The sequence below is a fragment of the Talpa occidentalis genome, unplaced genomic scaffold (assembly GCF_014898055.3).
Source record: "Talpa occidentalis isolate TD23 unplaced genomic scaffold, MPIMG_talOcc4v2.1 talOcc4.3, whole genome shotgun sequence".
NCBI classification, from domain to species: domain Eukaryota; kingdom Metazoa; phylum Chordata; class Mammalia; order Eulipotyphla; family Talpidae; genus Talpa; species Talpa occidentalis.
Window position 1 is genome coordinate 29159092 of NW_023603184.1, and position 24995 is coordinate 29184086.

The following is a 24995-nucleotide window of genomic DNA, read 5'->3' on the forward strand; positions in this document are numbered from 1 at the left end:
AATTTCAAATTTCAAATGGGGGAGGGGGCATCAACAAGGCCCATTGCAGCAGAAAGTTCCAGGAGGTGAGATCTGAGCCAAGGAGCAAGCTGAGGGCATCTGCAGAGGGGTGAGGGTGACAGGCGTCAGGAACTGCTGCCTGGGCTCTGGCACTCACCCCCTCTGGGGGTGTTGTGAAGGCTGTAAAGCAGGCACAGCACCGGGTGTCAATGTGCCCTCATAATGGTGGAGAGAGGCGAGCATGACCCAGAGGGACAGGTAAGAGCTGGCACTGCTAATTTGGCAAAGCCAGTGGCTTTTCTGCAGCCTAATGTTTTTTGAAAGCTGTTTGCTATGCTGAAGCACAAGTGTGACTCCCTCATCTGAATGCCGTAGCAATTGCTATTTTTCCTGGCAAATTGGGCCCATGTGGGCTCTGTGTGTGGTTTATTTGAGTTCCATTTTTATAGCCTTATTACCTTGTCCCCATGATGCAAGAGGCCTCTCTTTTCTCAAGTTTTGCTCTGAAAATTGTTTCTTAAAAGGCACAAAGTGATCCCTTCTCATCTGGGTGGTATGCACCACGGTAGCACTTTTCTGTACATTCTGCACATACTTTTCATCACCACTGACACCAGTTGTCATGTTTTTCTGATTACTGGCAATTTACTGGTAACTTCTAGGTAGCTTTTGAATCACACTTACCTAGGCAGCTGCTGCAGTTTCTTCCAGAAGATTTTGTGCATGTAAATATCCGTTTAGCTCTTTGCTCTTAGAAACGTGGCCCTGTCAGTGATACCCAGTCTGTCCTCTGGCCTGGGGTTAATAGCATAAATAACATTACGGAGCCTGAGCTGTTACCAGCCACTGTGCTAAGGGATTTATATCCATGATCTTCATTATTCCCGTATGCTATAAAGAAGACTTGTTACTCTCCCATTCCCCCCCCCCATTTTACAGATGAAGAAAATAAGTCTTAAAGAGGGAGAATAAATTGTTTTCAATGAATAGCAGCTGGAGGAAACAATGCCGGAAAAGGCCGGAGATAGGAATTGGTATGGAGGGCCTGCTGGGACTCCAGCTAGCCCGGGCACAAGTGAGTAGCTATTGGTTCTGTAACTGGGAAGCACATGTAGGAGTTCACAAAAGGAGGAGGCTCCAGAATGGAAGTTGGTGCTGCCAGTGGTCCTTGCTTCCAATTCTTTGTTTTGCCATTAGTCTTTTCTTCTGCAGAGGCAACAGGGATGGGAGGAGGGGGCTGGAGGGGGATCACTTGCCTATTCCTGTTGGGGCAAGTGGGGTCTTGTGCTTTTCCTTTTATTGAGGTAACACTAGAGTACAATGCTGTATGAATTTTAGATGTACAGTGTCTCACCTCAGCAAGTGTATATTTCACACCACACCACCCACAAAATATCCACCTACCATTCACCACCAAGCTATTCCCTCCTCTGTCATTCTGTTGTCAGAGTCTGAGGCTTGCTTTTGTTTGTATTGTTGTAATTCTCTCAAGGTCCATCCGTCTTGATGACAATAGCAATATTCCAGCTTTTCTGTGCCTGAGCAGTATTCCTTGTGGATGTGTACCACATCTTCTTGATCCACTCATCTGTTGTTGGATGCCTTGTTGTTTTCAGAACTTGGCTCTTGTAAACCGTGCTGCAGTGAACTTGGGTGTGTATCTTTTCAAATTAGTGTTTGGGTAAATATCAGATTGGATCATAATTCTATTTTTTTTTTTTAAGGAACCTCCATACTGTTTTCCAAAGTGAATGCCTTAATTTACATTTCTATCAACAGGCACAGGGGTCATTTTCTCTCCATCCTCACCTTACTGTGTCTTGGCTTTTTGGTAATAGCCATTCTAACCAGTGTGAGGCGAAATCTTATTGTAGTTTTGATCAAATAGGGTATTTTTAAGGAGAGAGGAGCAACTAGGGAAGATGAAAAGGAATATTTATAATGGCTATATCTGTTTTTGAAGAATCTGGGCAATTTAGGGACCCTTTGGAGAGTTTTAAGTAGAATTTGAATTTAGGTTTTATTAAAATCATTCCAGGCACTGTGTGGGTTTGTGGTTAGAAATAAGTAAACGGCAAGTGTTGGGGAGACTACTTAAGAGGCTACCCTGTAATGCCAAGAACTGACGAGACCTCAGCTAGTTAGAGTCCTTAGTTATTTTATTTGTACTTCACCCCCAGCCACAGCATTTGTGAGATGGGCGGAAGAGATGGGGAGGCATAGAATCTAGAGATATTCAGACAAACAGGACTTGGTGACCTGCTGGAATGTGCAGGAAGAAGAGGGGTTTAGGGACGAACCCACCACAACCACTGAGAGGGTAATAGCTAGTCTCTCGAAGGCTCGCTTTATCTTTGGAAACTAGTTATTAAATGGTGGCAGACTTGACAGATCTCATTGCTTCTTGAGAAGTGTGAGTGTTGTTGGCTCTGGTGGCGCCCTCACTGAAAAACAAAGCTCATTGATTGTATTTATCTCCCCTTAAAAAGTTTCCTTTCTCTAAGAAATCAGATAAAAGAGGCAGTTAGGATGACTAGCTGAGACATGGGTGGGAGGACACTGGCCAACCTGCCCCCAATCCCCAATCCTGTCCCCAGGCCTGCTGGTCTACTTTAGGAACATTTACCCCTCTGGCATTGTCCTTCCTGGGAAGGCTGTTTAAGGCCTTTAAGCAAAATATAATTAATTTATATTGTAACACCTGTTCTCCTGTGTTGAAACAAGACTGTGGGTAGAAGTAGGAGTGACACCAAGAGCAGAAGCAGGGAAGCAGGTTACTGTGTAACCCAGGATGGTAATGGGGGCCAGGGGGAGGTTATATTCTGAATTTATGTTGAAGCTAAAAACCAGTTTTGGTGAGGATTGGATGTGGAGTAAGAAGACAAGTAAGGCTTGACAGTAAGAAAGACAAGAAGGCTCCCAAAGCATTTAATCCAGGCAGCTGGAAGAATGTTGTCTTAAACTTCTTTATCTTCTGTAGACTCTGGGAAGAGTGGGTCAGGGTGAAGGTCAGGAGGCTGTGTTGTACATGCTGAGCTGGAGATGTCACATTTGTCTTAGACAAGGCTCTTGTCTTGATATTTTACTTGAAACAGGCAATAGGATATACTAGTGAGGAGTTGGGAGGAAATGTGCAGGCTTGGAGGAAAAATCCGGACATCATCAGCATATAGGTGATGTTTGGATCCCTGAGACTTGGTGAGATCACAGGGAGGGCAATTGAAAGTATACAGAGAAGTGGGCCTCCCCTGTGGCGCAGCAGTTGAGCGCTGGGTTGCGAAGCTGCCCGCAGCCTCTGCAGCGCCGGTTCGATCCCCAGCTGCTCCCCGGCCACCGGAGGAGGGTCCCGCATGGCGCGCAGACCTCTCCTGCCGCCCGCTGCTCCCCTCAGCAGTGTACTTCGGTCCTTCTGCCTGCTCTGCTCCCCGCTCTGGCGAATTCTCTCACCCTCCCGCGCTTCTGGCTGTACCCTATGCGTGTATAAATAAATAAATAAATAAATAAATAAATAAATAAATAAATCTTAAAAAAAAAAAAAAAAGAAAAAAGTATACAGAGGGGAGATGAGAGCAAGGACTGGGCCATGGGTACTCTGACATGAAGAGGCAGGGGATGAGGAAGAACAGCAGTGCAATAGCACCAAGAGTGCTATCCTGGAAGCCAAGAAGAGGGAAAGATTAGCTGGTAGTAAGAGCTGTTACATGAGCCCCGAGACTGGCCCCTGGGATCCAGCCACATGTAGCACAGGCGAAATGCATGTATTTGCACCTAAGTCTAACCTTTCAAGTAAGTCATAGTTCCTTGAAAGAGAATACATTTGTGCAAAAAGAATCATTTCAGATTGATTGAAACAAATCTGAGAAGGATGGAAAAACCAGGGGATTCTAGCCGAAGGGCACAGGACTGTTTCCTTTGGTGAGGTGGGTTGAGGTTGTATTCATTCATGTCCTCATTTGTTCATTCATTCACCCCACAGAAACTTTTCAGTGCCAGGGACTAGTCGGAGTAGGGAGAGAAGAGAGTTACTTTCCAACAGGTATAGGGTTTCATTTTACAGATGAGAAGAGTTCTGGAGTGGATGGTGGTGATGGTTGCCCAATAATATGAATATACTTTATAATGCTGAGCTGTCCTCTTTAAAAAAAATGGCTAAGGTTTTAAATTGTGCTTTATTTTATGACAATTAAAAATTTTTTTTTTAGTTTTGAGGCATGCATGCACTGGTACAGTCAGAAGCGCGGGAGGGTGAGCACCAGAGCCAGAGCGGGAGCAGAGCAGGCAGAAGGACGAAGCACACTGCTGAGGGGAGCAGCGGTGGCAGGAGAGGTCTGCGCACCATGTGGGATCCTCCTCCAGCAGCCGGGGATCGAACTCGCCGCAGAGGCTGTGGGCAGCTTCGCAACCCAGCGCGCTGCGCCACCGGGGAGGCCCTGACAATTAAAAAATTTTGAGGGCCTCCCCTGGTGGCACAGGCGGTTGAGTGCCACGCTGTGAAGCTATCCACAGCCTCTGCAGCACCGGTTCGATCCCAGCCGGCCGGCGAGGGTCCCACATGGCACGGCAGACCTCTCCTGGCTCACCCGCTGCTCCCCTCAGCAGTGTATTTCATCAGTCTGCCTGTTCTGTTCCCCACTCTGTCTCTGGTGAATCCTCTCACCGTCCTGCGCATCTGGCCTGTACCCCAGTTCTTGTATAAATAAATGAATCTTAAAAAAAATTTTTTTTGAGCACAAAAAAAATAACCTTATTGAACCCCACTGTGAACTTGATCTGGGAGCTCATGTTTGAAATTGATGGCATTTCAGTAGTAGGAGATGAGTGGAGAGTAGAGGAACAGATATCCAGTTGGAATAAATGCTGAGAAGGAAGGGTGTGGCCCTGGGTTTTGTTTGTCTGCAATGTGCAGGGTCCGTTGGGGGAGACCATGTGAGCTGAGGCTGCGGAGTCAGGCCAAGCCAGTTGGTGCAGGCCTGGCAGCCTGGCTGTGGATTTGGGCTTGCCTTCTTAGATTCACTGAGCCTCTGAAGGGTTCTGCCAGAGAAGTGTCATTCCAAAGGTGTGCATTTAGAAGATTAATCTCATTAATCCTCCCTGTTAAACTCTTGCCTATTAAAAGCATTGAAGCATGCATTTCTATGGTAAAAACTGTGGTTTAGCAAAATAGTAGATTCCCAGGCTTGTGTTAACACATTGACTGGTTCATTTTCCCATCCATTTTATAAATAGTTATTGAGAACTATCTAAATGCCCATTGTGTTCAAGGCAGTAGAGGTAAGGGAAGGGGTGAATTTAACAGGTCTCTTCTCTTGAAAAGCCTATAGTGTAGGGACCCCCATTCTGAAATAAGAAATTGTGCTACCTGGTACCATGTGTTACTTTAATAGTTTTACCAGAGTTTTACATGGGAGCTGAGAGGAAGGGGTACCCAGCCATCTTGTGACACCAGAGGGACTTCCAGGAAAAGACTGTTCAGTGGATTTAAAGGCTCAGCAGGATTTTCTAGGTAGGAAAACAGAGATAGGCATCCTGGGAAGGCATCAACATTTATTGAAAGTTGTGAATGCAAAGAAAATGTTATAATTATTTTTGAAACTAAACTCTTATTTCATTGACTTTTAGGTGGTGCTGGCTGGTGTGCATGCTTTCGGACCCAAGCTTAACTTTTCAAATGTGGAATCCTAGGCCTTCATTGGTAAGTTGATTTAATGTCTTCTTACCAAATTATGCTGTAAAGGATTGTATTTGGAATGAAGGGCAAGGTAGTGTCTTTAGCTATGTGGAGATCACACTGGGCCTAGAGAAGCTGGCAGTAGTGGCAGATGGGAGAAGTAAACTCACACTGTAGGTTTCTGTGGTACATGCAGAGAGGGAGACTAGACGAGGAGCCCCCAGGGGAGCAAGGGATGGCTGTCCTGGTCTCATGTGGAGGTGGAGCTTTTGCTGTGTTTTAAAGAAAAACTCCAGGGAGAGGTGAAATAAGCTTTTAGGACTTGAGAAAATGATAAGATCTAAGGGAAGTGGACTTGGCAACAGACTCAAGGAACAGAAGCTTCATTGAAAGGAGTTGTGGACAAGAAATTGGGCAGGAACGGCCAGCATCTCATTATCGTGGACCAGGGTCAGCAAAACTTTATTGTATGGATTGACTGATAGGCCATATGTATAGTTCCTAAGCTTCTTAGGCCACATGATTTCCATCACAGCTACTCAGTTTCTACCATGGTAGCATGAAAGCAGCCAAAGATAATATGTAAATGAACAGGTGTGGCTGTGTTCCAGTAAGCTTTATTTACAAAAACAGGTGACAGGCTGGGTTTGGCTGTAGGCGATAGTTTGTCCATTCCTTTTCTAGATCCTGAATGCTGGACTAAGGTACTTGGATTTTGTCCTGAAGGCAGTGGGAAACTATTGAAGTTATTTTGAGCAGTGAAGTGAAATGGAAGAAGCGACATTTTAGGAACATTCATCTCTGGCTGGACAAGAGTCCTGGGGCTGTGCGAATGCAGCGGCAGTGGTCCAGGCTTGGGGTCCTGTGGCTAACAGTGATTAAAGTGGGAACAAAGCACCAGTGGAAGAGATACTGCAAAGGGAGAGCCAAAGGATTTGTAGTTTTTGTAGACTTTAAATACAGGAGCCAAAGAAGATAAAAATTTAAACTTGGTGATTCCCAAATGGCACCCTGACAGAAATGTGGATGCTGGGGTAAAGAGTAGAGTTGATGTGCCTGGTTTCAGATGCACTGAATTTGAGGTGACAGTGGTACATTTACAGGAAATGCCCAGTAGACAGCTGGAAATGCAGAGTTGAAGCCTGGACTGAGAAGGGTGGCTCTGGAGATGGAAAAGGGACACACCACCATAGGATTAACTGCGTTTTTCCTGTGTGAGCCTTGGGGAGTGTGCCTGATTCTAGGGTGGAATGGAGAACCAGAGGCCAACGAGGAGGGGTCCAAAGAGAGTGGATCCAAAGGAAGACTGCAGAGTTTGTGATAAGATGACAGATGGCCTTGAGGAATGTGATGCATGGAAGGGAGGGTGCTGGGAAGTCAGGTTGCGTGGTGTCAGACATAAATAAAGGATAAAGAATTAGAGACATTAGTAAAAGACACCCCTGTACAGTTTGGATAGAAGGCAGATAGCAGAGTTTGGTGTTTGTACGTCAAAAGAATCTTTTCTTTAGCTTTGGGGCAGGTAAAACATGCTCTGACCAGTTTTCATTTCCTCCTCTGAAGCCAAGCTGTGTTTGGGAGTTTGTGTGTACATTGGGTTTGTGATTGTGTTCTTTTGCTCCCTTTGAGGTGTGGTTTTCATAGCTCTGCCACAACTTGCATCTCAGAATCCAGCCCATGTTTGGATTCTTGCCATGAAACAAGATGTGATCTGTTGGGAAAACAGTTGCATTTGCCTAAATTGGAAGCAAAAACAGGGTAGATCAAGAAATTGAAATGAAGATCTGTGGAGTCGGCCCAAGTATGAGAATTGAGATAATTCCTCAAGTCATTCAACTAGATATCAATTCATACTGAGTATTTGGAGTGCATGTTCTTTGGTTTGAATTCTAAATAGTTTTTGGCTTGGTTTGTGTGGATGTAGCAGTTAAGAGATCTAGTAATAGAAGCAACAGATGTAACTGGTTTCCAGCCACCATTTATGGAGCACTAACTGTGTCCCAGTCACAGTGTTGAGTGTTCTCTGGGTGTCATTTCACTTCACCTTTGTAGTAACCTATGTGGGAATTAGTGGTCTCATTTCACCAATAAGGAAGACAGATTTTGAAGTGATTGAGTGACCTGCCCAGGGTTACAGGGATTTGAACCCATGCCCAACTCATGGTTAATGTTGCTCCCTGTTTTCTCCCACCTAAGTCTGGAATGTCTCCTCCTACTTATGTAGAAGGACTATAGACGGATTAAGCTTTTCAGGTTAAATATTCAGAGTCTGTAGTGGGTGTCTTTGCTTTTCAGGAGTCTATTAAAAATTGGAAATGTGGGATCTCTGGAAGAGACCATAGACCAAACCTTAAACACTTTAACTGTTTCTCCAGCTAAAAATTTCCTTTAGTTGGAGAAAGTGGCAGCCCTGGGCTCGTAAAGGAAATACCACTATATTCCAGTCTTTGCTCTATGACAATTATAATCTCCTTGTTGTTTAAATACTTGGTATTTCTCTCTCTGCTCATGCCCATCTTCACGCTCCAAGGGCAGAAATACCACTATATTCCAGTCTTTGCTCTATGACAATTATAATCTCCTTGTTGTTTAAATACTTGGTATTTCTCTCTCTGCTCATGCCCATCTTCACGCTCCAAGGGCAGGGTCCAATTTTGTCTTGTTTGCCTCTGGGATGGGAGTATGTGCTCGCTGAATATTTGTTTTAAAAAGCTGGGTGACTTGGGACAAGGTACTTATCTCCGTATGTGGGGTACTGCTCTTAGCACTTGTTGAGGTCACACATCTCTTCATGAGACGTGTTCTAGTAGGGGGATCAGACTAGGCATATGAGATGTATGTCAAGGAGGCGTGATAATGCTTTGAAGTCATACAAAGTAAGAAAAGGGGTGGAGAGTGAGGGGGCCAGTAGCTTAATTAGGGTTGTTAAGGGAGGCCTATACCAAGAAATGAAATGAGATAGTAAAGCTGTTGGGGGAAAAAAAGTCATAATAATATCTTTGTGATAACTATAGATGTCTTCTGGGCCATCAACACTTCATTTTAATTATTTTGCTTGGGTGTGGTTGCTCATACCCTGAAACTACTAGATATCAATTCATACTGAGTATTTGGAGTGCATGTTCTTTGGTTTGAATTCTAAATAGTTTTTGGTTTGGTTTGTGTGGATGTAGCAGTTAAGAGATCTAGTAATAAAAGCAACAGATGTAACTCCCACCGCCACCCCAGGGAGGGCTCTCTCTTAGGGCATCATGGTCTCAGACCATTTTGAGTAACTTCCCTCACTTGGTTGCTGTCTTCAGGGTATCCTCCAACCGCCCAGACCCGGCCTCTGCAGCCTACCTTTCCTGAGCTTAAGGTTTTACTTGGTCCCTTTCATGTCACGCCAGGTTCTCTCCCTGGGTGAGCTCATTCACAGCTCACCTCTATGCTCAAGTAGTCCCCCAGAGTCACCTGTCCAGCCCAGAACCTCCTCACAGTCCTCACTCTTAGCTGCTGCCCTCTGCGCAGCTCGGACTCATCTGTTCCCTGGTGCCACTGGTGTCTCTCCCTGTGGTGCCTGCCTTGGGTTGGACTACATCCCCCAAGCTATCCTGCTGTTGGAGTGTGCTTGGCTTTGTTCTTTCCCTCATGGTTACTTTCCATGGGCTACCACATCCTGAGGATTCCTTGTCTCTGTACTCTTTACCCACCTCTCCTTCATCATTTGGATTTTTTCCAACAGCCTCCTCATTGGTCTTCCTGTGTCCATCTTTATTCTCCTCATTCTACACCTACACTCCTGTTAGCCTGATATATCTAACTCACACATCTGATTATAGCTTGTTTCTGCTTCCAGCTCTCCAGGCCCTCGTCATTGCCCGTGGTATAAAACCTAAGCTCCTTCAGCAGGCCTGTGGTTTTCTCCTCATCTGGCCCTTTCTTGTTTCGCTTTTTCCCTAACCCATATTTCTGACCTCAGCCTAACCCCCCAAACATCCGTCATCTCTCGGTGCCTTTGCCAGTGTTGGGGCCTCTCTTGGGCATGGCCCAGCCCCTGCTTCCCACTCTGTAACTCAGCTTAAGTTTCTGCTCTTCTGGACACCTTCCTTCCCTAGCCTGCACCTCTCTGTGACCGGGAGATGACTTTCCTGGCTCCCAGAACACCCTGCATGTCACTCTCCTAAAGCACTTACCAGTGTAACTGTTGATTCCAACTCTCTGTTATGCTCAATAAACTGAACTCCTTAAGGGTGGGGACCACCACCCCACACATTCACACACATGCGCACACCCTACATACCCCATACCCCCAACACACTCTTTCTCTCTCTCTCCTCTCTCCTCTCTCTCTCCTCTCTCTCCTCTCTCTCTCCTGAGCTGGGTTTGTGGCTGCCTGTTGTTTCTCTCCGCACACTGAGGCCTCAGGAATAGAACTTCTCTATAAAAAAACACCTCATGTTGTTGATGGAATCAGTAATAGGAGTTCAGAATGGAAAATAATCCATCAAGGAATGCTCAGGAATGAGTTCCACCCAGCTCCATCCTGGATGAACCTCAGATCCCTAAATTAGCCAAAATAATGATTCTTGTTAACCCTGCTGAGAATGACTTTCTGGCTGGGGGATGAGGATGAGCTAGTGCTGCTTTATGGAGGTGTCCAAGGGCATCTTTATCTTCGCTCGGAACCTGGTAACATCCACATGCTGAGGAGTAAATAGGAAGCAATGTGACCCTGGGGAAAGCAGGTCAGTGTTTCCTTCTCCATGGGAGCCCACACAGCCTCATGTCTTCATCTGGGTCCCTCAGCTGGATGTTTGTTGCATCTTCTGCATTTCCTAGTTCTGCCATAGAACTGGGAAACAGTGCCAAGATTGCAGCTTTTATTTGGGGGCTCACTAATCTGGGAGGACTTCCTAGCTGAAGAAGACATTCTCAACACACAGGTGTTCTGCTGACCAGAATGCTCCAGGAGGCACTTGAAACTGCTGTCCTGGCCTGGAAATATTTATGATGCCGCCTGCCCTTTCAGGGACTGTGTAAAAGCTGTTCCCTTGGCATGGAATGCATCTGCCCTGTGGTTTACCTTGTTGATACCCTTCAGATATCAGCTGATTGGCCTCTTCTTTGGAAGCCTTCCCCCATCTCTCTGATAGGGAGCCTGCCTGTTGTCATCCCCATTACTGTTAATATTACCTACTGTTTTCCCATTACCAAAATGCATCTGGCACAGTCATTGTGCTGGTGGGTAACCAGTTAGTATTAGGACCTTCGTAGGTGTTGGCTGACGTATGTGTTATCATTATTGTCCCAGAGATACCTTTTGAGGAAACTGAGGTGCAGGTAATTGAGTACATGCAGAGCAGGCACTTGCCCCCAGGTGCCTGACTGGGTTTATGCTGTTACCTGTCCTGTACACCGCTGATGCCTCTGCCACATGATCCAGGAGTCCATCCTCTGGCTCTTTGGTAGCATGCATCAGAGAGGCCACTTGTATTTATGTATGTGGTCATTAGATTAATGAATGTTTCTTCCCCACTGAGCAGCCCCCAAGGGCCCCAAGTTGGTGCTTACCATCTTTAGGTCAGTGGTAAACACAGAGTTGACCTTGTCCCCATAATGACCCAGAGACAGTCACTCACCTGCTGCTGCCCCTTGTACTCTGGGAGTCTAGCTATGTACATAAATGGGGCTGCTCCAGACTCTCCCATGGAGGCCCCTTGTTTCCACATCAGAGCTAGATGCAGTAGGGAATCTTCGGTGCAGGGTCCGTTCCTCTGCCTGCTCTCCTTGTCCTCTTCTCCACCTTGCAAACCCTTCCGCTGCCATTATTTCGAGAATTGTCCTTTTTCCTCCCAGGTCAGAGTCAGCATCCTTCCTGTGTGCCATTGGACCTGCACACTCTCTGGGATGGCTCTGACCTCTGTGGGTCATCATAACCTGTGTGCCCACCTGCCCTGTCTTCCTGGAGCCCCTCAGGACCAACCCTGGTGTGGGCTCTGTGGCAGGGCAGCACTTCTCACAGTTAGGACTTGGGGGTCCAGAGAACTGGGGAAGGGAGGACAGAAGTTACGACCTTAAGAGCAGCTGCTCTGTGATGTAGTTTGTGTGCTTGTGCCGGCGGAGGGGAAGTTGTGTTTCTTGCTCAGTATTTTTACTTACATAATTCATTATACACATTAGAAACTATACCTCCCTCTCTCAGGTGTCTACGGTGGGGCTTTGAATAATAAATATTTCGTAGTTGTTGGCTAAATAATTATTTTCTCTACTCCCAAGCCAAAAGTGCCTCTCTTTGCTCAAATCTCCCACTTTGGAACCTCGGGAACCTTTTGACAGGATTGATAGGATCAGGGCCTTCTTTCTAGACCCCCTTCAGATAGCGGTGATGTGAAGGCTGCATGTAGACCAGGCAGGGGGCCCAACTACAGTTCTTAGGTTGGCAGCAGGGAAGCTCAGTTCCCTAGGAGCTCCTCACTGGGCCTTCAAGGCCCTCTTGGGCCAGGCTGGCTGAGCCCTGAGTGACTCAGGCCGTGTTTGAATAGGAAAAATAGAAATTAAAAAATGGCTCCTGACCAAGTAGGGAAAGTGGGCCTGGGGAAGGAGGAGGATGTTAGCCATGCCTAAGGTACTTTTGCTAGGAGCAAACAGATTGGCTTAAAGCGCAGATGGCCTCCAACATGCAGCCTGTAGCGGGCCCTGGCACACCGGTCCCAGGCTCTGGATGCAGAGCTCCTTCACACTATCCACTCGGTGCGAACTAGCAGTGTGACTTAAGACAAACCACCCAAACTCTCTAAATGGGGTGATGATGATGACAGTAATTACCTTTAGGAGGAACCCATGAGGGGCGGAGGAAAAAGTGTTTACCACTACCTGGCATGTAATAAACTCCAAACATCTGTTACCTTTATTGTTGCTTTTGAAAAGTAGCATTATTAATAATAATTCTAAAAATACTGGATAAGATGCAAAGTCTAAAGGCTGTGAGGAGTAAGTAAAATGATGTATCACAAGAGCACTTTGAATTACAAATTATGTGCAGATATTATTATTGGCACAAATCAGTCTGTTGTTGTTCAGCTTTGGAAAAAGTGGCTGAGCACAATTTTATGATGTTGAGTCCAAGTTCTTTGTTGGTTGTTGTTTTGGAGGAAGAGTTGTCAAATTTATTGGAATCTTGCCAAGAGACTGTGACCCACATTGGTGATCCTGGGTGCCAAATACCTCGATAGTAGCTAGCTTGGAGGAGTGTTTTTATGCTTGCTGTTATTTGAAATTGTTTATGATAATTTCATACGTAGCGTTATATAGTCAATTTGCATTGGTGCATTGATATAAATTGTGACAACTTGCTCTGGACTAGAGAAATCTTTGAGTTTTTTTGTGCCTTGTATAGCTAGATAAATTTAAACAATTTAGTCAGAATTTGATAAACATAGCTGTCATTGTTTTTTCAGGTGTATTAGAAATATTTCTCAATGTTGACTCTTTTGCATTTATCTCCATTTCATACCATTTCCCTGCCTCTCCCCATCATTCTGAAAGTAAGATCATACAAAACTTACCCATGCAATAAAATGTAGATCCTTTCAGGCAGAGATTGGAAACACTGCTCACTGGCTGCATCTTGCCTGCAGGTGTATTTTATTCAGTGCTTACAGTATTTTAAGCCTTAAGTTAGTGACTAGCATTTAGAAATTGCTATAGATTGTCTAGAAACAAGGGCTTCCAGCTCTTCCTGGGAAACTGAAGTTCTGGCAGCATGAGGTTCATCTTCCCTGATGGCGACAGTGCAGAGGGATGCCCATTATAGGCTTGTTTCTCCAGTTTGCCCTTCCTGTCTATCCTCTCCCCTCCGCCACCATTACATGGCTTGTGGATAATTAACTGTGTAGTTTCTATTAAATGTACCAACACTGCTCTGACTGGGCATCAATATAGAATGATTTTCACTAACAACTTTAATTGTAGATTGGAAGGTCATTCACTCACTAGGTACTGCTTTGTGTTAACCCCAGTGGCAGTTGTATTTTAGGCTCTTAGGCTTAGTAGGGTCACCTTGTCTCCTCCCTATAGGATTTGCTAATTAGCAATTTCTAAGAAGTCTTCGGTAAGACAAGTCAGCGTAAAATATTGGATAATGCAGGATATAAATAATGATTGCCTCTATTTAAGAGGTTGAAAACAAGTGAACTACTGTAGTTCAAAAGTTTATGTGGTTTTAATTTGACTATTAAAGACACTTAGACTTTTTATTAGCCTTGTCGTTGAAATGGTTGTAATTTGGGCCTCCCCTGGTGGCGCAGCAGTTGAGCGCTGGGTTGTGAAGCTGCCCGCAGCCTCTGCAGCACCGGTTCGAACCCCGGCCACCAGTGAGTGTCCCACATGGCGTGCAGACCTCTCCTGCCGCGCCCGCTGCTCCACTCAGAAGTGTATTTCGTCAGTCTGCCTATTCTGTTCCCTGCTCTGGCTCTGGTGGATTCTCTCACCCTCCCGCGCTTCTGACTGTACCCAGTGCTTGTATAAATAAATAAATAAATCTTTAAAAAAAAAAAAAAAGAAATGGTTGTAATTTGGCAGAATTTTTATTGAAATAGGTGAGGAGTTTGAGATTCTCAGTACCAGAGGCCAACCCCTCCAATAGTCTCCTCTTGGAGGAGACTGGGCCTCCTTCCAGCCAGTGAGACTGCAGAGGAGGGCCTGAATTCTAAAATCTACCTTTCAATTTTTTGTTACCATGAAAGAGTATATACTTGTAACATATTCAGATAAAACTGAAGTTCATTAACAAAGTCTTCTGTGACCTCCCTCCTCATAACCCCCAACACACACACCCAGCAGCCAACCTCTCCCCAGAGATAAGCACTTTTAAGAATTTGCTGGGTAGAGTCCTGCACTTTTTCATTGGCTTATGTCCTATCCTCACCCCTTTGTACTCACCCCCAATATACACAATTTTACTTTTGTTTTGTAAAAATAGAATGTGCACACTATTTGGCAGCTTTCCTTTTTTTATAGTCAGCTGTCAATGATTATTATCTTTCCAAGTCAGTATGTGCAGAGACCTGTACCTTATCATTGTTAACACTTGTCCTCCATGGTATGAATACATTTTAAGTGTATTTAACCATTCCTGTTGGTAGACACCCACATTTCTGATCCTTTGCTGTTGCATCCGTTGCCCATGTGGAAGTCCTTGCACATGCCTGTGAATTTTTGCATGAGGTTTCTGTGGTATAGATATCCAGAAGTAGGACTTATAGTGTATTCGTGGTTTAAGATTTGAATCATTGTTATCAAATTGCACTCCATAAATGCTCCTAAGAATTTTCTGATTCCTCTCAAGAGTTTCTGATTATGGCTTCAAGAATCTAGCTTTTGCTTAACATGTTTAAGAAATGTAAATTGAAAATTTTACAAATATGCCATCAAAATGACACATTAGTCTTAGAAAAGCATCCATGATACTTAAGCCTATAGGTTTAATGAAATGACTTTCATATCTTGTTTTTGGTAATGGTTATCATTCTACAAGGTGACAAAATAATATAACCAATTTAATTATTGAATACTTACCTAAGGAATTCATTTGTGCCAGGTGGCCTTTGGAAGAGTAATAGTCAAATCATAGCTTCGTTTTCCATTACTTTACCAGGTCTGCCTGTGCTCCCTCCCAAGAGCTGAGGGGCTGGACTGTACTAGGGAGCATCAGGCTTTAGTTCCAAGAAACTGAGGAGGGGAGGCAGCAGGGGATATGGTGTGCTGCCTGACAATGTCCAGCGCCTCTCTTACATCTGAGTGCTAGTGACAATAACAGGTTCCTTCCTGTGCATGTTTGCGCTTAGCATCCCCTCTTCCCACTGTTGGTAACTGGCAACACTTTTATGTGGAGCAGAAGAGCACATTGGACACTGGTCTTCTGACACCACTGGTCTTGTGACTCCAGTGAAATCAGGCCCCTGTGAGGCTGAGATGTAGCTTTTTGCCTACAACATTGCCATGGAAGTTTCCTGAGCTGGGAGAGGAGGAAGCAAAGAGAAGTAACATTCCCAGACTTCCTGTGGTCTCTTTGGTCCACAGCTTTCTCCTAGGAATGCAGAGTTATATTCATGTTCTCAAATGTTTCCTGTGAATTCCTGGCCAGGGTCCTTGACATATTTGAGAACTGCTGTTCCAGGATATAGCGTCTCTCTGGAAAGTACAGGTTTCAAAAGATGGTCACCCTGCTGAGTGTGAAATTTTAATTCCGTCTTCTCCAGACACCCCCCTCTGCCTCTCTGAGCTGGTATCTGGCTTTGCTAACAGTTCACCCTATATTAGCCAAAACTGCTTAGCACTAACGTCACTGATGTGCTTGCAGGTAGATTTGATACCCAGACTGCTCATCCTTCCAGGGTTCCCTCAGCTTCTTAGACCTGTGCAGTGCAGTCAGGTCTAGTGAAAACAGGGATCTGATTCAGACAGCTCCAGGCTCGAATCCTGTCCTCCTCACTTGCATTAGCAACGTGAACCTTCAACTTTTGATCTCAAGTCACTGAGCCTCTGTATCCTTCTGCAAAATCGCATCAAAAATTCTGAGGGGCATTTTGAGAACTACTTGAATTAAGATTTGAAAGGTGAGTCTGTTGTGCAGCACAGAATAGATACTTTACAAAAGGGTGAGTCTTCTCTCATTTTCCTGTTGTAAAGAGAAGGTTCTCCTCTAGGATACCCCAAACTGGTGGCAGCTGGTTGGAGATCCTGGGGCCAGAGGACCCCTCCCATGAATCATACACAACGTGGACTCGCAGGAGCTCAGTGAGCAGAGACGATGTAACGGCTACACTAACAGGAACTAATGGACAGAGGAAAGATTAGACAGCCCTCAGTGGGCTGAAATGGAAGAAGTCATGCAGCAAGTAGGGTATTGAAAGTTGAATAGGAGCTTGACAGAGAAGCCAAGATTATAATTACTAGAAAAGGCTGCCCTGGTAATACATCGGTATGTATCCTATATATGACATATCTGTTAACTCCTTTTGACCCTTACTAAGACACTGATATGTTCAAAGTCAGCATCTCTCTCTCCCCTTTTTCTTCGTGTTCTGCCCCTCCTCTTCCCCACCCTACCTTGGTTGCTATTCTGCCACTAAATTTTTCTAAGGGATTTTTTTTATGCTTTAGTAAATCCTCAGAAAATGATGCTACTTCACTCTGCTAACGTTTTTACATGTGCTTTGATGTAGCTATTTTTTTCCTGTTCCTTTTTTCCTACAGTATGAATAATTTCTTTTGTTTTTTTTGGCAGAGAACAAGCTACCGGTTTGATGTTTACTGCGTCACTCCTCTATACCTGGGTGATGTGCCCCCCCCACCTCCCATTAGTCACTAGAACAACTTGGTAAAAAAAGGACTGTTGATTCTTTTTCATAGATGAGGAAACTGAGACTCGGAGAAGCTACTATGGTGACTACTGCACAAGTGGGAGGAGTCATAGTTCTCGTGGGTGCTCTTGTCCCCATCCTCCGCTGCCTGGCTCAGGGTCTTGTGCACAGTAGGTGGGCAGCAGACACTGAATGAATGAGAGCTCTGCCACCGCGCTCAGTTGCATTTTGTGGCCCACTCTGTGGTGGTGGCACTCCTCGCTTGGCTTTCTAGCTAGTAACGCGATTTCAGAATCCCACAGCAGTAATAACTGATGAAAATACAATTTGCCATTTCCTTGCATTTATTCCTAAGGTACTTGTAAGTGGGTACGTTGTTAGACCTCTACAACTTGAGTTTTGCATTCTCTCTGCCTGGTAAGGGATCTGCAAGAGCCTGGCCGAGGAGTCAGTGACTCTGGGTCTGGCTTCTGTTCTGCTGGTAGCTCCTCAGTAACACAGGGTGAATCCCATTCCCTCTCTGCTTTCCTCAGTGTAATCTGGGACTCAGGTGGTCTCTGAGCATCCTGCCTGCTATTTGTGAGGCAGGAATAGGCTGGAAGAAAACACAGGTGTTGGTAATAGGAAGACCTGAATGCCATCCTGTATCCTGTGCTTCCCAGCTCTGTGACCTTGAGAAAGTCACCTAGCCTGTCTGATACTCATAGTGCTCGTCTGTGAAAGAGGGCGCATGGAACCTGCTTGTGGGATCACTGTCAGGATTAAAGGAGTCCGTGTAAACTGGTTTGTTTCCTTCTGTCTTCGACTGCTAAGTACGTGGGTTTGGGACTCATTGGGTGTTTCTGTATGAAACCCAAACACCGTTCTCAGATGCAGTGTTCATTACACCTCGCAACCCCCTGGCATACTCAGCTCTTAGATTTCTTGAAGCTCTTTTGTGTTAAGAAGCGCCTCAAAGGAAGATACCATTCTACCCCATTGAGCTTTATTAGTGCTTCAGTGACAGCGCCTTCTTTTTTTCACCTTCTTTTCCCTTGCAGACAGCAGCTGCTGTGTGAGTCAGTTTGCATGTATATAATTTCTTGTGCCTCTTTGCAGAGAGGAGAATTTCATTCATTTAGTAAATGCTCACCATGCTCAGGCCTTATGTCAGGAACTGGGATCCAGAGAGGAGCAGACTTACAGTTGCTGCCCTGGAGAGGCTCACGGGGAGGAAAAGTGCACACAGGTAATGGAGACACATGGGGCTGTGTTGTATCAAAGCATGTAATAGGGTGCGGGGTTGGGGGGTCGAGAGAACCGAGCGACTCCTTGTAGCCAGGAGGGGACTTTTGAGCAAGTCTTAAGGAATGAGCAGGAGTCTGTGCAGGCAGGCAGGGCATTCTAAGGATGAGAATCTACAGGGCAGAAGCCAGAACCCTGGAGGAGTTTACTTCTGGATCCGTGTCTAGAACTGGGGCCAAGACACATAGGAGGACCTTTCTCCTGACCCCCAACTCATATATTCACTGCCCACTCAGTCTCTGTACTTTGATGGCTCATGGGCCTCTAAGACCCAACATAGCTAAATAGATGTTGATTTTTTTTTTTTTCTTAAAAAGAAAAAAAGCAAAAACATAAGCTTGCCCGTCCCTATTCTTCCTCATATCATGTGACACAATCATTTTCCTGGTTACCCGTGCTCCAAATGTAGGCATCATTTTTGGTTTTTTCTTTCCTGGTTCCGGAATCACACCATTTGTTGGCAATTTTTGACATTTTTCTCTTTAGAGTTTATCCTGAAAGTCACCACCCTTCTCTACCCTCATCCAGACTTCCCCCATCTCTCAGCAGGTCTTCCTGCTGCCACACTGGCCCCACCACAGTCTTCCACACAGATAGGCAGGATGATCTTTTTTTTTTAAAGTAATCAAGATCATGTTGTTTCCCTACCTAAAACTCTCTGGTGGCTGTCTACCTCCTTGAAAAGCAGTCTAAAAGCAGCTCGCATGGCCTGCTAGCTACTTCTCTGGTCTCATTTCTTAGTATTCTGCACTTTACTCCATTACAGCCTCTATGTCTCTCTTGGTTTTCTCTTTGTTGCCTCAGGGCCTTTGCACTTGCTGTTTTTTCATGGATTCCGTTCTCGTTTTTTTGTTATTGTTTTACCTATCTAAAAAAGCACTACTCTCCACCCACCCCCTTCACTCTGACCTCTTACTCTGCTTTATTTTTCTTCATTATCATTCATCACTGTCTGATCTGAACTGCATATTTATTTATCTTCTTTTTTTGTTTTTATTACTCCATATGAATGTAAATCCACAAAGATGGGTCCTTGTCCTATCTATCTCATTCATTACTCTGTCTTCAGTGCTTAACACGGAGCCTGGCACACAGTAGGTAACCATGAAACCGTAGATGAAAAAAAATGAATGGATTAATGTAAATTAAGACTTGGTGTTTATTCTGTAGGCAGTGCAAATCCAGTAGACATCTTTCAGGAGGTGAGTGACGTGGTCAGCATTTTTATTTTAGAAAGCCAGCTGGTGGCAGTGTGGGGGCTGGACTGTAGGAGGGAGGCAACAGAACTAGTTAGAGGCTGTGAAAATGGTCTTGGAAATTGATGCTGAGCCCTGTGTAGCTGCGTGGATGGAGAGGGAACCGATGATAGGATGTGAAGAACTTTGAGTATCTCTAGTTTCTTTTGGGATAACTGGGTACCGTGATTCCTTTTATGAGAGAAATAGGATGGGGTGAGCTGGTCTGGGGAGAGACTGGTGACACTCCATGATACTTTTCTGCCCAAACAAATGTCAGCCCTGAGATGCTTGTCTTCTGCAGTGCTGTTGACTCTCAAGGGAGCGACTCTGTTGCTCTCGTAGATTCCCTTATTCTCAATATTTCAGTAAGAGTGTGGTCAAGGTGGTGGGATTGTTTAGTCTGCTGCTTCCTGCAGATGAGTCTTGATCTTACACACTGAACCCACACTAAGTCATTGGTTCTTTCTTAACAATGGGTACATTTCTCCATATTTGATTTTGACTCAACAAGGGACTTTCTCTAACAAATTATCCTTTCCTCCAAATGTCTAAGCTTCTGCCCTAGTTCTAGGCGGAGCTCACTGCAAACTTGGGGTTTAGCGTCTCACTTGCTGCAAACATGCACAGGAACACTTATCCTTCCTCAGGTACTGGGGAGGCAGACTGGCAGTGAGCCCGCATTCCCGGCCCAGGCAGACCCATGCTGTCACATGACCCTTGAGGATTTTCTTCATGAACCTGTTATTCATTTTTCAAGAAAACCCACAGTTGTCTCCAAGGTTTGATGAAAAGCTTTTCATCTCTGAGTAAGAACAGTCTTATCTGTCTTGCTAAGGTATCCCTCCTGTCCCTGACTGAGAGTATGTCATTCCAGGCTCTTAAGTCTTGGTCCAAAGTTCCAAATCATATTTGTCAAGACTTGTGAAGTGAAATGCGGTACCATCTGCAGAGCCAGATGCTCACCTCCCACATCTCCCTGTCTTTTCCAAAGGTCCAGATGTCATAAGAGTAACATTAATAGCTACACTATAGAGCTTCCTGTGTGCCAGGTACTGTATAAGGCACTTCACATGCATCCTGTCTAATCCTTACCACCCTGCCAGAGTGAGTATTATTATCCTTTTTACAGATGAGGAGGCTGAAGCTTGGCAGTGCAGTAGAGCTTTGTAGTTAAGAGCGTGGGCTTAGAGTCATATAGACATGGGTTTGAATCCTAACTAGCTGTGAACCTTGGGCATTTTACTTAATTTCACTAACCTTCTTCTTTCAGATCTAGAACATAGAAAGACTACAGAGAGGGTTTAAAGGGTTGCTGTGAAATTTAGTGAAATAATATATGTAAATTCATAAATACATAAGTACTTGCTTACTATAAGCTAGTCATTGCTGAGCTGTCAGTAAATAATAACTCATCATAGATAATACCATCATCATCACTGTCTCTATCTAAAGGCCACACGGCTCGTGTATGTGTGGTGGATACAGGACTCAGGATTTGATGGTAGCTCAGCTGGGCTGGCTCTGAAATCCAGGTTTCTTCTTCTGTCCTACATCGTTACTACCCAGTCCATCTATCGTACCTAAGATTTTCTGGTCACTGCATTGGATGTCTTGGTCTTTTCTGGTTGTGCTCTTTTCTCATCTGAGCAGTCGATTCAAGCTTAGGTTCAACATTTCCTTAGTCCTTCCAACCAATGTTCTTGATTCAATCAATTCCCAGTGACTGGATCATACAGGCAAGAGCAGGGATACTTTTCCCTATTTGTTAACATCATCTTGTCTATTATGAAAGTGGGGGTGAGTAGGTGGGGTGTCCTATATAGTTGATGGTGTCAGCAGCCTTGTCCAAAGGAAGTGGGGATAGCGCAGAAAGGGTACTGGATGTTCCCCTATATTGGGGTCACAGCCTTCTTTGTGAAGTCAGTGAAATTTATAGTGCCCCTCTCTAGAAAAACACACATGACAAATGCTTCCCAGCCCACTGGGGACCCCATCTGAGAAATTCAGATCCAGAAGATCAACTTTATGTGCTCCTTGGTCATCCTGCTGTAAAGTAAAGGGTTTACTTTGTGGTTGTTGGGCCATCCCAATCGTGTCTAGAAATATCTGTCTTATTGGTACTATTGACCACTTTCATTACTTCCCCACATTTGAGAAATGTATTTATATACATTATATACAGAACTTTATATACATTATATACAGAACTTGTCTGGCTATTTTCATAAGACTAGGCAGCTGATTTGCACATAAATTCAAGTCATTGGCTATGTCTGGCAGACAGACTGGAAAGGTTTATGGTCCAAACTATCAGACTAATAGGAGTTGTGTAGAGAGTTATAAATTATAAAGGCCTTTCAGCAGGATTTAGTGTTCAAAATTCAGGTAAATGTAAATCTCTACTTTTCAATTAAAATTTTTTGAAATTTCGGTCTTAAAACATGTATTTTTCTCTCCCCCCCTTTTTTTTTTGTTCAAGTTATGGGTCTGGGAGAAGGCAGATTCCAAGCATGTTAACCCTGTGGTCTTCTAACTTGCTCAGAGGCTTCTCCATGGAGCCTTTCCAGTGAACCATGGAATAAGGCTGGAGTCTTGGGTGTGGCTGCTCATGGCCACTCCCCTCCCTGGCCTTTTAGGCCCCAAAGAAAAATAGGAACAGAAGCTTCCCAAAAAATGGCCCTGGAGTCCTCCACCTTTCTCTGGCTGCAGATAGAAGGGGCACTGGGACTGTGGGTGCAGGAAATGAATTCATCCTATGGCAGATCTTTTGATGTCAAGCTCTTTCTGATGTGTAGTTTTTCCTCTTAAGTTTATCTTTTTTGCTTTTTCTAAATTTTAATTTTTTTTTTTTTCCTAAATTGTAAAAGCAACAGATGCTCGTTTCAAAGCCAGGATCAGAACTCTTCACGTCTGGCTTGGAACTCCAGCTCTCTCAGCTTATCAGATGTGCAGCCCTGGGGAAAAACATACCCTCCCTGAGCCTCAATTTTCTCTTTGTACAGGAGAGAGACTCGTTTCACTTCATAGTATCACTGTAAGGAGGTTGGTACAGAGATTGCTCTTCCAGAGGTCTAGATTTGTCTACTGGGCGTACCTTGAGTGCTTACTATGAGCCTGTCACTGTTCTAGTGTCTTGAAAACACTGGAAAACAACACAGAGGGGGGCTCTTACTGTGATGCTCACATTCTTACTAGAGGAGAAACAAAGAAACAAGATCATTTCAGAAGGTAAGAACTAGAACCTGAGGGTGGGGCGCAGGCGTAGCAGGGCCCCGCTAGAATGCAGAGCCAGAGGACACCTCTCTCGAGAGGGCTCACTGCTTTGTGACCACCAGGCCCCAGGTTTCCCCGGACACTTCGAGGTTGGAAAATCTGACCACAAGGACACGCCTCACTTCTTTTGGGTGGCACCTGTTTGCCATCAGCTTCCCTTCCAGTGTTTGAGCTCCTGGGGCTGGGAACCTTGTCACTGACTGGGTCTTTCAAAGGCCTCTCCAGAGCTTGGAGAAGCATTCCCAGAGCATTCACCCAGAAGGGCCTGTGTGTGGGGAGGGAGGGTGAGTTTTTCTAGCTGGAGCCTGTTCTGCTCCAGTGCTGTTTTTTGAGCATTTTGGTTTCTAAGGAGCTGAAAGTAATTTCTCTCTCAGTGAGACTGTGCCACACTGCAGCCTCCTGCTTCACTGACAGTGCAGTGCCGTCAGGACTTGTTGGGGCCACAAAAGCAGGGTAGTCAGGGAAGCACCTGCTCATGCATTAGCATTTGAACCATAGAACTGTCGGTCCGACACCCAGTGCCAGCCACATCGCCCCTCTTGGGTATAGTGTGGATTTCTCAGTGACCATTTGAGCCTGCTGCACTGGCAATGGTGATCCAAGCTGATTAGTGAGGGAAGCCACTGAACAGAAGGCAGGCTCCCTGTGCCTCACCTGTCATGTCCACAGCTCACCTACTTTATCTTGACCTTGATTTGTTCAGTGCAGTTTGAGCCTGTCGTGAATGTACTTCTGCTGCCTGATTAAGTCGATGAGGCAGCCCAGGATCTTATACACATATAAGACTGAAGTAAATGGAAAGATGGACAAGTGATTAGCTTTTTACTTACCTCTGAATTGTAATTCAATCACAAGGAAAGGGCTTAATTTCAAGAACACGGAGCAATTATTTGAGACTAGATACGATGCCAAAGCAGCAGGCCTTGATTCCTTGTTATGGGGCAGCTTAATCAGGAAATGGCCTAGATGGCTGCCTTTCAAGTAGGTCCTTGCAGTAGCTTGGCAACTGGCACAGGGTCATAATTGGAGGAATTTGGCTCTGAGTGTCTGTGGGTGTTTACAGTGCACTATAGGGCAAGGCTTCTTTTATTTATAGAATATTGTGAGCAACAAGCAGCAGAAGGCTGAAAAGCCACTAAATCTCATTTTATTTTTAACAAATTCCATTTTCCCCTCATCCCAGAAGGAGAATGGAGTTATTAAAAAACAGTAAAAAATACATCACTGCAGAGCATGCCACATCTAATTATGGGGTTGCCAGCGTCGGCCTGCAGCCACATTTTAAGGGCTTTGTAAATCAGCCATCCATTCAATCTGTGAACTTATATGACTCTTAGTCTTCATTTAGATGTAGAGCGAAATTATTGGCAAGTGAGTGCTGATCAGAATAAGCTCTACACTGTCTAAATTAGGAGATGGGAGGTATAAATATAGAATCGTGTACTTATGTTCTCTAAGGGAGATAAAATCATCCTGCATTGTCCATTATGCTTAACCCTACAGGCATACATCCCATAGCTCTAAATACCCACTCTAGGGCTTTCACTCATCACTGTGGCAGATCTGTTCCACTCTAAAGTGCTGTATTGTGATCTCTCTCTGCGCCCAATCCGGAGTGATAATTACACGGTCATAAAAAGACATGAATCTAGTGCTTTTTGGCCTATGCTGTCAATGCCTTCAAGCTGGATGAGACTTCAGAGACCCTCTAGTTCAAGTGCATCTTACTATAGGTGGGGAAACTGAGGCCCAGAGATGAGCATGATGGGCCTAGGGCCCCATGGTGATGCTTGGCTAAGCTGGGGCCATGGTCTCTGTGCTTTTCTGTCCGTGACCTGGTGTGCCAAACTGGGAGCTCTGATTTCTGCCCTTCAGGGTTTACTGACTCAGATTGACAAGAAGGCAGTTAAGTAATCAGCTTATGCGTAAGTAGACCAAGTTGCATATGTGCAACAAACTGGCTGCTTGATTGGGGGAGATGGTGAGAATGGGGAATTTCAGAATCTGTGTATTTGGATGCCAAGATAAAGTAGACTCACTTGCACTTTGACCACTTGGGAAACACTTTATAGATACTGTGAAGTTTTAATGGAGAAAGGCATGGCACATCTGTTGAATGCTGCAGGGAGGGGAAGTATGGCTCAGTGATGGGTGACAGTAAAGCTAAGTATTGAGATTTCGGAAGAG

General features: G+C 44.9%; 1 protein-coding gene across 6 annotated transcripts in view; it reads left to right on the forward strand.

The window, feature by feature from the left end:
• The window catches only part of BMAL1 (basic helix-loop-helix ARNT like 1), a 254388-nt gene that overhangs the window by 180072 nt on the left and 49321 nt on the right, over positions 1–24995 (forward strand). For all 6 annotated transcript variants that reach the window (XM_054699379.1, XM_054699380.1, XM_054699378.1 and 3 more), the window contains one exon: positions 5620–5692. The gene's annotated coding sequence lies outside the window, so the exon portion shown is untranslated. The remainder of the gene's footprint in view (positions 1–5619; positions 5693–24995) is intronic.